This window comes from Microcaecilia unicolor, chromosome 5, assembly GCF_901765095.1.
Source record: "Microcaecilia unicolor chromosome 5, aMicUni1.1, whole genome shotgun sequence".
NCBI lineage: Eukaryota > Metazoa > Chordata > Amphibia > Gymnophiona > Siphonopidae > Microcaecilia > Microcaecilia unicolor.
Window position 1 is genome coordinate 7,088,171 of NC_044035.1, and position 14,325 is coordinate 7,102,495.

General features: G+C 48.1%; 1 protein-coding gene across 2 annotated transcripts in view; it reads left to right on the forward strand.

The window, feature by feature from the left end:
- The first annotated feature begins 12,674 nt into the window (after positions 1-12,674).
- FAM204A (family with sequence similarity 204 member A) overlaps positions 12,675-14,325 on the forward strand; it is a 127,518-nt gene continuing 125,867 nt past the window's right edge. For both annotated transcript variants that reach the window (XR_003942080.1, XM_030202633.1), the window contains exon 1: positions 12,675-12,760. The gene's annotated coding sequence lies outside the window, so the exon portion shown is untranslated. The remainder of the gene's footprint in view (positions 12,761-14,325) is intronic.

A 14,325-nucleotide genomic window follows, 5' to 3' on the forward strand; every position in this document is an offset into this window, starting at 1 on the left:
ACCTGCATACTATTGAGGGGGTCTTGAATTACTGGGTGGTGGCTCTGCTTACAGAATAAAAGCCTAGGAGGAGAGGAGCAACAAACCAGAGCAAGGATCAAGGAATTGCTGAAAGACCTTACAAGACTACCAGCACTGCATACATCTAGTAGCGCTACAGACATGATTAGTAGTAGCAAAGAACCCCATGCAGCATGTGCTGGAAAAATCTCTGCACCCTGGGAACACACTTCTGAACAAGGACCAGTGGCTGGGTCAATTGTCATCAGGTATTGTGGCTCACAGCAGCCCTCGGAATAACATGTATTGCAAATAAGGCCCCAGTTGATACGCTTGTTAGGGACACATGCACAAGGGGGGGGGGGGGGCATTGTGACAGCGGTCCTTATCCCTCCCTGCAGTGGGCAGGAAACCTCTGGAGTAGCCTCAGAACCTTGATAGTAGTTAGGGCAATCAAGGGCTTTGAAATGAAAACACACAACACCCATATTAACAAAGAACTCTGATATAATAAAAACAAAATATATTATAAAATACAGTAAACAATATATAAAATGTTAAATATGCTTAAAATAAATGTATTTAAATGTTTACAAAAAGAATATTAAAAAAAGAATAAATAAAACTATTTACACACAACAATAAGGCTTAGAGAAGAGGGATGAATCATTGTGGACAGAGGGAAGGGACAAAGAGCTGCATCAAGAGGTGGGGTAGACTATCAGGCTTATTTTCGAAAGAGAAGGACGCCCATCTTTCGACACAAATCGGAAGATAGGCGTCCTTCTCACAGGGTCGCCCACATCGGTATAATCAAAAGCCGATTTTGAGCGTCCCCAACTGCTTTCCGTCGCGGGGACGACCAAAGTTCCTGGGGGCATGTCGGAGGTGTAGCCAAGGTGGGACTTGGGCATGCCTAACACATGGGCGTCCTCGACCCATAATGGAAAAAAAAGGGTGTCCCTGACGAGCACTTGGACGACTTTATCTGGTCCTTTTTTCTTACAACCAAGCCACAAAAAGGTGCCCAAACTGACCAGATGACCAGCAGAGAGAATCGGGGATGACCTCCCCCAGCGGTCACTAACCCCCTCCCACCCTCAAAAAAGAACTTTAAAAATATTTTGTGCCAGCCTCAAATGTCATACTCAGGTACATCGCAGCAGTATGCAGGTACCTGGAGCAGTTTTAGTGGATGAGTGCACTTCAGGCAGGCGGACCCAGGCCCATTCCCCCCCCCCCCCACCTGTTACACTTGTGGTGGTAAATGTGAGCCCTTCAAAACCCACCACAAACCCACTGTACCCACATCTAGGTGCCCCCCTTCACCCATAAGGGCAATGTTAGTGGGTTTTGAGGGCTCAGCACACAAGGTAAGGGAGCTATGTACCTGGGAGCTTTTTCTGAAGTCCACTGCAGTGCCCCCTAGGGTGCCCGGTTGGTGTCCTGGCATGTCAGGGGGACCAGTGCACTATGAATGCTGGCTCCTCCCATGACCAAAGGGATTGGATTTGGTCGTTTCTGAGATGGGTGTCCTTAGTTTCCATTATAGCTGAAAATCAGAAAGGACCAAGTCTAAGGACGACCATCTCTAGGGACGACCTAAATGTCAAGATTTGAGCATCCTGAACCGTATTATCGAAACGAAAGATGGATGCCCATCTTGTTTCAATAATACGGGTTTCCCCAGCCCTTTGCCGGGACGTCCTCAGGACGATTATGCCCCTCGGCGGGTCCTGGGAAGGAGAGTTTGCAGGATCCCAGCAAGCCCTAGAGCACATAATGAGCCCTAGAGCATGCACAATCTACTACTACTTATCATTTCTATAGCGCTACTAGACGTACGCAGCGCTGTACACTTAAACATGAAGAGACAGTCTCTGCTCCACAGAGCTTACTTCCTGACCTGAACAGCTTGCAGGGCACTCAGTTGTCGGTCAATGGCATCAAGGACTGACCTCACCCTCTCCAGCACAGCTTCAGTTCCCGGGATGTAAGCCTGCTGCCTACAGCAACCTGTGGAATGGTCTGTGCTGCACCTGGGCCAGGGACCTTTACCATATTAGGGGACCTTACTGAGCACCTGCACTTTGTGACACCATTGATGGCTACTTGCCCCCAAGTGGCTGCCATAGAGATGAGTGAGAAGAGGGAGGGGGAGCAAATGTGTGTGCATTTGACACTGCAGTATTACTCACCTGCCTGTGCCTGCGGCTGGTGTCTCAGCCCCCCCCCCCCCCCCCCCGCCACTGGTACCAGCTGCATTTCCTCAAATCCTCAGTTGGTATGGAGACAAGGGGTGGGAAGGGAGAGGGAAAAGGAGGTTGAGTGGCAGGTATGTGACAGATGCTTCACAATGCTACCTTGCAATTCACAGTGGGGATCGATATTACTGTGTTACATTACTCCTCCTGTCTCCACCTCCACATGGCACAGTGTAGATTGCCATGCTGATTTTATTTATTATTTGTATTTATTTATTACATTTGTACCCAACATTATCCCACCTATTTACAGGCTCAATGTGGCTTACAGAGAGTTATTATGACATATTCATGAGAGGATATTAGATATATTCGGTGGCAGGATGAAGATATTTGAAGAAAGAGAAGGGGTGTTAAATAGGGTGATGTAGGAGGTGTAATTGGTTGTGTGGGTGGGTTGTGTGGTGATTTGTGTCTTTAGAGGTTCTTTTTGTAGGCTCTGTTGAAGAGATGTGTCTTCAAGGATTTGCGAAAGTTGCTTAGATTGTCCATGGTTTTTAAGGTTGGGGGCAACGCATTCCATAGCTGTGTGCTTCTGTACGAGAAGGTGGTGGTGTATGCTTGTTTGTATTTAAGTCCTTTACAGCTGGGGAAGTATATTTGCCTAATGACATGGAGGAAGAGGGGAAAGAGAAATGGGACTTGATATTCTACCTTTCTGAGGTTTTTGCAACTACATTCAAAGTGGTTTACATATATTCAGGTACTTATTTTGTACCAGGGGCAATGGAGGGTTAAGTGACTTGCCCAGAGTCACAAGGAGCTACAGTGGGAATCAAACTCAGCTCCCCAGGATCAAAGTCCACTGCAGTAACCACTAGGCTACTCCTCCACTAGCATCATTCCATGTAGAAGCCTGTCCTTGCAGATCAGCAATGTGGCCGCGCAGGCTTCTGCTTCTGTGAGTCTGACGTCCTGCACGTCAGACTCACAGAAACAGAAGCCTGCACAGCCGCATTGCTGATCTGCAAGGGCAGGCGTCTACATGGAATGGAATGCTAGTGGAATAGCAACATTCCATGTAGAATCTCAAATGGGGAAAGGGAACTGGGACTTGACATACCACCTTTCTGAGGTTTTTGCAACTACATTCAAAGCAGTTTACATATATTCAGGTACTTATTTTTTACCAGGGGCAATGGAGGGTTAAGTGACTTGTCCAGGGTCACAAGGAGCTGCAGTGGGAATAGAACCCAGTTCCCCAGGATCAAAGTCCACTGCACTAACCACTAGGCTACTCCTCCACTCATTCCACCAATAAGAGCCAACCTCATCAGTGATGTCACAATGGCTTGATTGCCCAATACTTGGCTCACTTCTGATATTGTGATGTCATGGGGGAAAGGGAAATGGGACTTGAAATACCGCCTTTCTGAGATTTTTGCAACTACATTCAGAGTGGTTTACATATATTCAGGTACTTATTTTTTACCAGGGGCAATGGAGGGTTAAGTGACTTGTCCAGGGTCACAAGGAGCTGCAGTGGGAATCGAACTCAGTTTCCCAGTATCAAAGTCCACTGCACTAACCACTAGGCTACTCCTCCACAGGCTGTTGTGGCAGCTTCAATCTTATTTCCAGGTCATGACATATGGCAATGGCAATATTACACTGACATGAACATGCTGCTTTTCTTTTTTTTTTGTAAACTATTTATTGTTTCATGGAATCAGGTACAGGCATCAAAACTGACAATAGTACAGCACATCACAAAAAGTCCAGTGTTACCATTCTTGACAGCCCTCTGACTTCCATGATGCTGCTTTTCTAACGGATCTGTACAGATGCCTAGCACATTGTGCTACGGAGAAGAGGAGGTAGCCTAGTGGTTAGAACTTGACATTCAGGGGTGGCCGATTCAAATCCCACTACTAGTACTTGTCACCTTGAACTGTTCACTTCACCCTCCATTACCACAGGTACATAATTAGCATGCAAACAGTGCTTCTTGTGGGGGTGGGGCTTTACTCTGCACTGTACCCTGCTTGCACTTTGAACTTACCTCCCTTGGGAAGGAGGCTTCTACATTGTAGGCAGTGGTAAGCCTCTGCTAAGCACTCCTGTACTGGAAATATGACTTCCTCCTGTGCCCTGCCAGGAAAAACAACTTTTCCTTCTTTAGCCAGGATTAGGCTGGTAGTATAATGGTGTCTGATGCAAAAAGGTCTGGCTGGTGACTCGCTGATGTCAGCACAGAAATAAATACATTTATTTATTTATTTGAGATTTATTAACCACCTTTATGAAGAGATTCGCCCAAGGCAGTGTACAGCAGGTACAGTTTAACATAAAACTTATAATTTTGTTAACTGCATTACAGTAAAATAACCAAGAATAACCATAAATACAATAAATGAGGTAAACTTGAAAACAGTAAATTGAAACCTAACAGAACTACTGTGAAACAGTAAAAAAAAAAGTGTACACATTTAACAGCACTGAATTCAAATACCAGACATATAATACAATCTATATAATAATTGGTCACTCTGTTTCCCTGGATGGCTGGCTGGCTGCGTTCGTAAGAGAATGCAAATGAGCTGACGTCAGCTCGCCTTCAGCGTTCCCTTCCCTCTCAGTGTCCCGCCCTCGCTGAAAGACAAAATGACGTCAGAGGAGGGCGGGACACTGAGAGGGAAGGCTGGAGGCAACGCGAGCCGAGCCTGCCGCCGCTGCAACCTGAGTTAACATGAACGGCTTAAAGGCAGGGCAACAGGAAGGAGAAGAGGGCAGGGGAGAGGAGGGGAGAATCGATGGACATGGATGGGAGGGGAGAGTCACTGGCCATGGAGGGGAGGGGAGAGTCACTGGACATGGATGGGATGGGAGGGGAGAGGAAAGGAGGGGAGAATCGCAGAACACGGAGGGGAGGGAAGAAGAGAATTGCAGGACATGGATTGGAGGGGAGGGCAGGGCAGAGGAGAATCACTGGACATGGAGGGGAGGGCAGGGGAGAATCGCAGAACACGGAGGGGAGGGGAGGGGAGGGCAGGGAAGAAGAGAATTGCAGGACATGGATTGGAGGGGAGGGCAGGGCAGAGGAGAATCACTGGACATGGAGGGGAGGGCAGGGGAGAATCGCAGAACACGGAGGGGAGGGGAGGGCAGGGAAGAAGAGAATTGCAGGACATTGATTGGAGGGGAGGGCAGGGGAGAGAGGAGAAATCGCTTAGACAAGAGCCTTCCTAGGGCCCAATTCATTTTTCATGAAATGGGTTTTCTTGCTTGTACTAGCATAATACTAATGATACATCTAATAAGCTAAGCATGCATTAGAACATTCAACTAACATAGATATGCTATTCTACAATATGGCTTACCATATAGCTGATGGACCAAGAGCAGATATAGAATGGGAACAAGATGAGTGGTACAGAGTTGGGATAATTTGATGGTCTGTTAAAGTCAAGGCAAGTTTGTCGTATAGTTAAGAGATAAGGAACTGATCTAAATAATGACAAGGAAAGACAACCATTCGAATGATCAGCATGGAAATTAGTTGCTGATATTTCTGATGCTACTCTATAAAGGGTGCAAAACAGACAGCATCATAACTATCGGCGCCCATAGTTGGACAGACACCCTTTATAGAATTTAGTCTTTTACGTCTAGTTAATTTGGGGGATTTTTCCTCTGAAGTCCCTCTGCATCTACTCTGGCTTCAAGAGGAGCCTTTATAGCAAGTCAAGCAAATTCCTTTCCTATATTTTCTGTTATCTTTTCTAGAAATCCTTCTGCTTGATGGAGCCCCTGGGACTAGACTTCACCACCCCTAGTCTCTGCCTTGGCTCTTTCTGGGCCCTCTGCTTCCAAATGACACATTCCAATTGCTATGGAATTAATCTGCCGTTGTCAACAGTGTCATAATTAAGTCCAGCAACTACCTGCGAGTTCCATCAGCATGTTTTACAAAGATTGCACTCTAGGTTTTGTATTCAGTTGCCTGAAAGTTGTGCTTAAGTCAGCAATGAGCACTACCTTTTTCTGTGGCTTTACTGCAACCAGGGAATGAAAACTCCAGAACCTGCTGAGGTTAATAGTCAGTTCTTAATGAGCTCATGGGGACTGGGACCTCCTTTTAGTCATGAGTCCTTCAAATAAATACAGCTGAACTGATCATTTTAAAGTATAGCAATCAAAAAGCAGAATCATAGGTGAGTTTCTGACATATACAGTGGTGGAAATAAGTATTTGATCCCTTGCTGATTTTGTAAGTTTGCCCACTGACAAAGACATGAGCAGCCCATAATTGAAGGGTAGGTTATTGGTAACAGTGAGAGATAGCACATCACAAATTAAATCCGGAAAATCACATTGTGGAAAGTATATGAATTTATTTGCATTCTGCAGAGGGAAATAAGTATTTGATCCCCCACCAACCAGTAAGAGATCTGGCCCTTACAGACCAGGTAGATGCTCCAAATCAACTCGTTACCTGCATGACAGACAGCTGTCGGCAATGGTCACCTGTATGAAAGACACCTGTCCACAGTGAATCAGTCAGACTCTAACCTCTACAAAATGGCCAAGAGCAAGGAGCTGTCTAAGGATGTCAGGGACAAGATCATACACCTGCACAAGGCTGGAATGGGCTACAAAACCATCAGTAAGACGCTGGGCGAGAAGGAGACAACTGTTGGTGCCATAGTAAGAAAATGGAAGAAGTACAAAATGACTGTCAATCGACAAAGATCTGGGGCTCCACGCAAAATCTCACCTCGTGGGGTATCCTTGATCATGAGGAAGGTTAGAAATCAGCCTACAACTACAAGGGGGGAACTTGTCAATGATCTCAAGGCAGCTGGGACCACTGTCACCACGAAAACCATTGGTAACACATTACGACATAACGGATTGCAATCCTGCAGTGCCCGCAAGGTCCCCCTGCTCCGGAAGGCACATGTGACGGCCCGTCTGAAGTTTGCCAGTGAACACCTGGATGATGCCGAGAGTGATTGGGAGAAGGTGCTGTGGTCAGATGAGACAAAAATTGAGCTCTTTGGCATGAACTCAACTCGCCGTGTTTGGAGGAAGAGAAATGCTGCCTATGACCCAAAGAACACCGTCCCCACTGTCAAGCATGGAGGTGGAAATGTTATGTTTTGGGGGTGTTTCTCTGCTAAGGGCACAGGACTACTTCACCGCATCAATGGGAGAATGGATGGGGCCATGTACCGTACAATTCTGAGTGACAACCTCCTTCCCTCCGCCAGGGCCTTAAAAATGGGTCGTGGCTGGGTCTTCCAGCACGACAATGACCCAAAACATACAGCCAAGGCAACAAAGGAGTGGCTCAGGAAGAAGCACATTAGGGTCATGGAGTGGCCTAGCCAGTCACCAGACCTTAATCCCATTGAAAACTTATGGAGGGAGCTGAAGCTGCGAGTTGCCAAGCGACAGCCCAGAACTCTTAATGATTTAGAGATGATCTGCAAAGAGGAGTGGACCAAAATTCCTCCTGACATGTGTGCAAACCTCATCATCAACTACAGAAGACGTCTGACCGCTGTGCTTGCCAACAAGGGTTTTGCCACCAAGTATTAGGTCTTGTTTGCCAGAGGGATTAAATACTTAATTCCCTCTGCAGAATGCAAATAAATTCATATACTTTCCACAATGTGATTTTCCGGATTTAATTTGTGATGTGCTATCTCTCACTGTTACCAATAACCTACCCTTCAATTATGGGCTGCTCATGTCTTTGTCAGTGGGCAAACTTACAAAATCAGCAAGGGATCAAATACTTATTTCCACCACTGTAAGCAGCTATTCCTATGCCTTAACTTTGAGCACTCAAGGCAAGGTTCAGGAACAAATAAAAAATCATAATACTTCACAAACATATAAGAATATAAAACATAAGATATTCTAATTCTTCAGCTTACGGGTTCTGTTGCTATTCCTACCTTGACTGCTATTAATATTTTCTTGAAAGAGGGCTAGCTTCCTAATGCACTGAAGCTTCCTACAATCTGTCCATTGTTAAAATCCCCCTTTTCAGGCCCAACTGTACCCTCTAATTTTCACCCAATCTCCTCCTCCCTTCCAGTTTTGGCAAAGTTTCAGGAGCTTTTCCCCTTCTTTTGTTATCTTCTACCAGAATGATTACGATTTCCATTAACAGACTGCCCCAATTTGATTGACTGCACTTTTTGTCCTTTAGATTGTAAGCTCCTTTGAGCAGGGACTGTCCTTCTTTGTGAAATTGTACAGCGCTGCGTAAGTAGTAGTAGTAGTAACAGACATATGATGGCTTGGATGGAGCAGACTGGCTAGGCCAGATGGTCTTTATCTGCCATCATTTTTCTGTTTCTATATGGCTCATCTTTCCACGGCAGAAAAGTTGAGGTTTTTTAAAATTTGTTGTAATACATTCGATTTAATTTGTTTTTATTTATTTTTCATTTAATTATATATGTGTTTTGTTGTTATTTTATAGACCCCTGATGAAGGTTTTTTTAAAAACCGAAACACGGACCGTGTTGGGTCCTTAATAAAGTTTTTCTGGAGCATCTCACCCCTTGTCTTGGATTGATCCCTTGAAGTTGTTTTTCCACCTGTTTTTTTCTGTGTTGGACTTTTGTGGAAATTTTTGGACCTCTTTTGTTTCTGCGGTTGTTCATCTTTCCACGGTACATATTTGAACCAGTGTTATCAGCCCCACTTCTGCATGTTTGCTTCTGACATGCCAACTTGTTTGATTGTGGAGTGGAGGAATAGCCAAATCGTCAGAATTGTGGACTGAGAACCAGGTTCAATCCCACTACTTCTCTTTGTGATCTTGGACAATTTACATAACCCTCCATTGCCTCAAGTACAAACTTTGATTTTAAGCCCTCCAGGACAGGGAAATACTTACTGTACTTGAATATAATTCACCTTGAAATACTACTGAAAATCAAAAGATCGTGACCTTATTTCAAGTGATATGTTCTAGTCACATTATCACCAAAGCTCTAGGGGAGTGGTTCCCAAATCTGATCCTGCAGGCACCCCAGCCAGTCAGGTTTTCAGGATATCCACAATGAATATTCATGAGAGAGATTTGCATGCAGTGGAGGCCAGGGGCGTAGCCAGATGACAGATTTTGGGTGGGCCAGGGCAAGAAGTGGGTGGGCACCAAGTGTTCTCCCCCCCCCCCCCCTCCACTGCCAAAAAAATATCTGGCGGGAAAACGCTTCTTTCCACCTTGGCAGTCCGCAGCAGGCATGTGCTGAAAACTGAGCATGTGCAGGTGCCGGTATCGTGGGGAGTAACATTTTCATTGCCATCAGGGGGGAGTCTTTAGCTGGCGAAGCTTGGGATCCCCACCAGCTACTGCTAAATGTGTGCTACTGTTGGGTGGGCCTGAGCCCTAAGTGGGCAGGCCCCTGCCCACCCAGGCCCACCTGTGGCTATGCCACTGGTGGAGGCAGTGCATGCAAATTTCTCTCATGAATATTCATTGTGGATATTCTGAAAACCTGACTGGCTAGAGTGCCTCTACGACCAGGTTTGCAAACCACTCTAGGAATGTATGTGGATTCAGCAACACCCCCAACCTGGCAGGGCATTCTACCTACTGATAGGGGTAACCATACAGCATGCAGAGGTGGTTCACTTGTTTCTTAGTATTCCTGAATGTAACTCACTTTGATCTACTACTGAAAAAGGTGTAAGCAAAATATAAAACAAGTCATAAGGTCTCACACTTCTATTCTTTCCAACCCGATGAAAATTGGAAAGAAAATTATACAAAGAGGAGTCAAAAATTTCGGTCTGTCTGTCTGGGAGCAAAATAACTCTCCCTTACACTACTACAAATCATTTCTACAGCGCTACCAGTCGTACGCAGCGCTTCACAACTGAACATGAAGAAAAGACAGTCCCTGCTCAAAAGAGCTTACGATCTAAATCAGGACAGACAGACAGGACAAATAAGGGATAAGGGTAGGACAGACAGATAGGACACATAGGGAAAGGGGACTATTGAAGCCAGGAAGACAAAATAAAAGTTACGAGCAGGTGACAAGTTAGGAATTAAAAGCAGCATCAAACAGGTAGGCCTTTAGCCAGGGATGGAGCTTGACGTAATGGCTCAGGAAGTCTATTCCAGGCATAAGGTGCGGCAAGATAAAAGGAACGGAGTCTGGAGTTAGCGATGGAGGAGAAGGGTGCAATTAGGAGAGATTTGCCTAGTGAATGGAGTTCCTGGGAAGGAGTTTAGGAAGAGATGAGGGTGGAGAGGAAGTTATGGAAAGAGATGAAACCTGTTATGTGGAAAAACTGGTATAAAGACACAAAAGTTCAAAAATGGGTCAATTCAGATCAGACCAGGCTCCACAAATCTTTTCCCTTTGAGCCTCTCACAGCTGGAAGGGGTATGTTCAGGCCTCAAACATTGAAGACATAAAGAATGAGTGTCTTTGCCAGAAATGGCCCTATTGCACTAGCTACAGCACTTAAAGCCACTGGGAACCTTCAATGGAAGGAAAAACAGCCATGGCCAACTCAAACAGCTTGATGGTGGCTGAAAACAGGGCACTCATCAGAAAATCAAAGGAGAATTAACCAAACGGAGCTCAGGCCTAAGAAGGCCTACTGAGGCGCCAAAGGTAAAGGAAACCTAAAAGTGGGAAAAATAAACTAAAACTATAATGGAAGGGAGAGACACCTTTCCGAAGAAAGAAGAACAGAAAGTCATGGCAAAAACCCCAAAGGAAAGGCACAGAAATCAAAAAAGTACGCTCACGCACCAGACGCTGTGAGGAGCACGGGACAATAGCGTTCTCTCCTCACTGCGGATGAGAAGAGACCCATAGTCCCGCGCTCTCGCAACGGATAGGAAGGCACTCACGCACATGCGGCAGGCCCACTACTCATGCTCTTAAAGCTGTAGCAGCTTGTTTAAGCTCCGCTCCAAGTGACTTGGATGACATCACCCACATGTGAGAATATGGCCTGCTTGCCCTCAGAGAATTCCTCCTTTCAAATTGCCTCTCCATTCTCTACTCTCCTAAATTGCTGCATCCCCAAAAACTACCCCCCAACTGTAGAGTGGAGGAGTAGCCTAGTGGTTAGTGCAGTGGACTTTGATCCTGGGGAACTGGGTTTTTCCCAGCGCAGCTCACTGTGACTCTGGGCAACTCACTTAACCTTCCATCGTCCCAGGCACAAAATAAGTACTTGCATATAGCACGTCAACTGCTTTGAAACCACAGAAAGGCAGTATATCAAGTCCCAGTTCCCTTTCCCTATTTGAGATTCTACAGGGAATGTTGCTAGTGGAGGAGTAGCCTAGGGGTTAGTGCAGTGGACTTTGATCCTGGTGAGCTGGGTTTGATTCCCACTGCAGCTCCTTTTGACTCTGGGCAAGTCACTTAACCCTCCATTGCCCCAGGTACAAGTACCTGCATATAGTATGTAAACTACTTTGAATATAGTTGCAAAAACCTCAGAAAGGCAGTATATCATTTCCCAGTTCCCTTTCCCTTATGACATCACAATATCACAAGTGAGCCAAATATTGGGCAATCAAGCCATTGTGTCATCACTGATGAGGTTGGCTCTTATTGGTGGAATGAGTGGAGGAGTGGCCTAGTGGTTAGTGCAGTGGACTTTGATCCTGGGGAACAGTATTGGGCAATCAAGCCATTGTGACATCAGTGATGAGGTTGGCTCTTATTGGTGGAATGAGTGGAGGAGTGGCCTAGTGGTTAGTGCTGTGGACTTTGATCTTGGGGAACTGGGGCTCAATTCCCACTGCAGCTCCTTGTGACTCTGGGCAAGTCACTTAACCCTCCATTGCCCCAGTACAAGTACCTGCATATACTATGTAAACCACTTTGAATATAGTTGCAAAAACCTCAGAAAGTTGGGAGTCCTTTTCTACCACTGTCAGCGACTCCCACACCCCAAAACTACTCCCTACAACTGCCCAGCCATCCTACACAATACCCCAACCCCAAAATTATCACCCCCCCACCATTACTGCATCATTCCACGAACTGCCCTGCCCACCCACCTTCTCCAGCCTGACAATGTATCCCACGAAGCTCCATAAGTAAGTTTTCTAAGTTCCCATCCCATCCCCCACCCAGGGCCACAAGACAACCATAAGCAATGCAGACAGACAGCGAAAGGTGCGCGCATGCGCATAGACACCACCACCACAGAAAGGTCTGGGAAAAAAAAAAACTACAGGAATAATGCTCTATATATTGTGTCCCCTTTAGAAGTTCCCAAAAAACCCGCTTTAGTCAAACAGACCTCGTAAGGCAGATTCATAAATAAGGGGATCCTCCTCCTCCTCCTCCTCCTGTCACATAATAGTACTTAACGGTTTCCATGTGTCTGCGCGTGACGTCACTGGGGAACTCCCACTCAACGCAGCGATTGCGGCGCGTCCGAGCCACGTGAGCCTCAACTTCCGCCCATGTGACCCCGGAAGCAGTGTGTGAGTGACTGACAGGACGCAGCAGCGGATCCACTCCAGAGACTCTGTGGAAACTAGTCCGGTGAGACCCGCGTCTTTTTCCTCACGGCGCGCTGGTCTTGGTGATCCGTTGTTGAAGGCTGGAGCGCAGTCTCCTCCCCCCACCCCCGGTAGTACCACAGCCGTTCTCTGGGGGCTCTTAAGCGGCTGTTAGCTCCGACTCCCACAGGCCCGGAAAGCCAGCGGGGATGCCTGATGAGCAAAGCTGGAATCAAATGTTCAATGTCTGATACTATTGTATGTTCTTCCCTTTGTCACCCGTGTTGTATATCTACTACTACTTATTGTTTCTATTACCAAATAGCCGTTAAGCCCGTTTAAACGGGCGAGATTTGTAATTCTCACCTCCATGTCCAGCAGCCCTCCTGTCTCCCCTGCCCTCCCCCCCCCCCATGTCCAGCAGCCCTCCTCTGTCCCTTGGCCTCCCCCCCACCCTCCTCTCTCCCCTGCCCTCCCCCCCCCACCCTCCTCTCTCCCCTGCCCTTCCCCCATGTCCAGCAACCCTGCTCTCTCCCCTGCCCTCCCCCCCACCCTCCTCTCTCCCCTGCCCTTCCCCCATGTCCAGCAACCCTGCTCTCTCCCCTGCCCTCCCCCCCACCCTCCTCTCTCCCCTGCCCTTCCCCCATGTCCAGCAACCCTGCTCTCTCCCCTGCCCTCCCCCCCCATGTCCAGCAACCCTCCTCTCTCCCCTGCCCTCCCCCCACCATATCCAGCAGCCCTCCTCTGTCCCTTGGCCTCCCCCCCCCACCCTCCTCTCTCCCCTGCCCTTCCCCCATGTCCAGCAACCCTGCTCTCTCCCCTGCCCTCCCCCCCCCATGTCCAGCAGCCCTCCTGTCTCCCCTGGCCTCACCCCGTCCACCGAACCTCCTCTCTCTCCTGCCCTTCCCCCATGTCCAGCAACCCTCCTCTCTCCCCCCCTCCCCCCCCCCCATGTCCAGCAGCCCTCCTGTCTCCCCTGGCCTCACCCCGTCCACCGAACCTCCTCTCTCCCCTGCCATCCCCCCATATCCAGCAACCCTTCTCTTTCCCTTTGCCTCCCCCCCACCCTACTCTCTCCCCTGCCCTCCCCCCGTCCAGCAATCCTGCTCGCTCCCCTGCCCTCCCCCCCCCATGTCCAGCAGCCCTCCTGTCTCCCCTGGCCTCACCCCGTCTAGCAAACCTCCTCTCTCCCCTGCCCTCCCCCCCATATCCAGCAACCCTCCTCTTTCCCTTGGCCTCCTGCCCTCCCCCCATGTCCAGCAACCCTGCTCTCTCCCCATGTCCAGCAACTCCTCTCTCCCCCCTGGCCTCCCCCCCATGTCAGGCTACCTCCTCGCCACCGCTCCCTCCCCCCTCCATGCCGAGCCCCCTGCACTGACAGGAGAGTGCCTCTTACCTCCCTGTGAAAGTGCTGCAGGCGATCTGCTGCTGCCTGCAGCGCTTCCACACAGAGGTTTAAGGCGCTGTCATGTCAGTGCAGGGGGCCCGATGCAGAGGGGTGCAGCAACGACATTGGGGATGGTGGAGGAGGTTGCTGCGCTGGCAATGTTCTTCCTTTCCAGGCGGCAGCGGCAGCGTCCGTTTCCCTCTCTGTCCCGCCCTGTGACG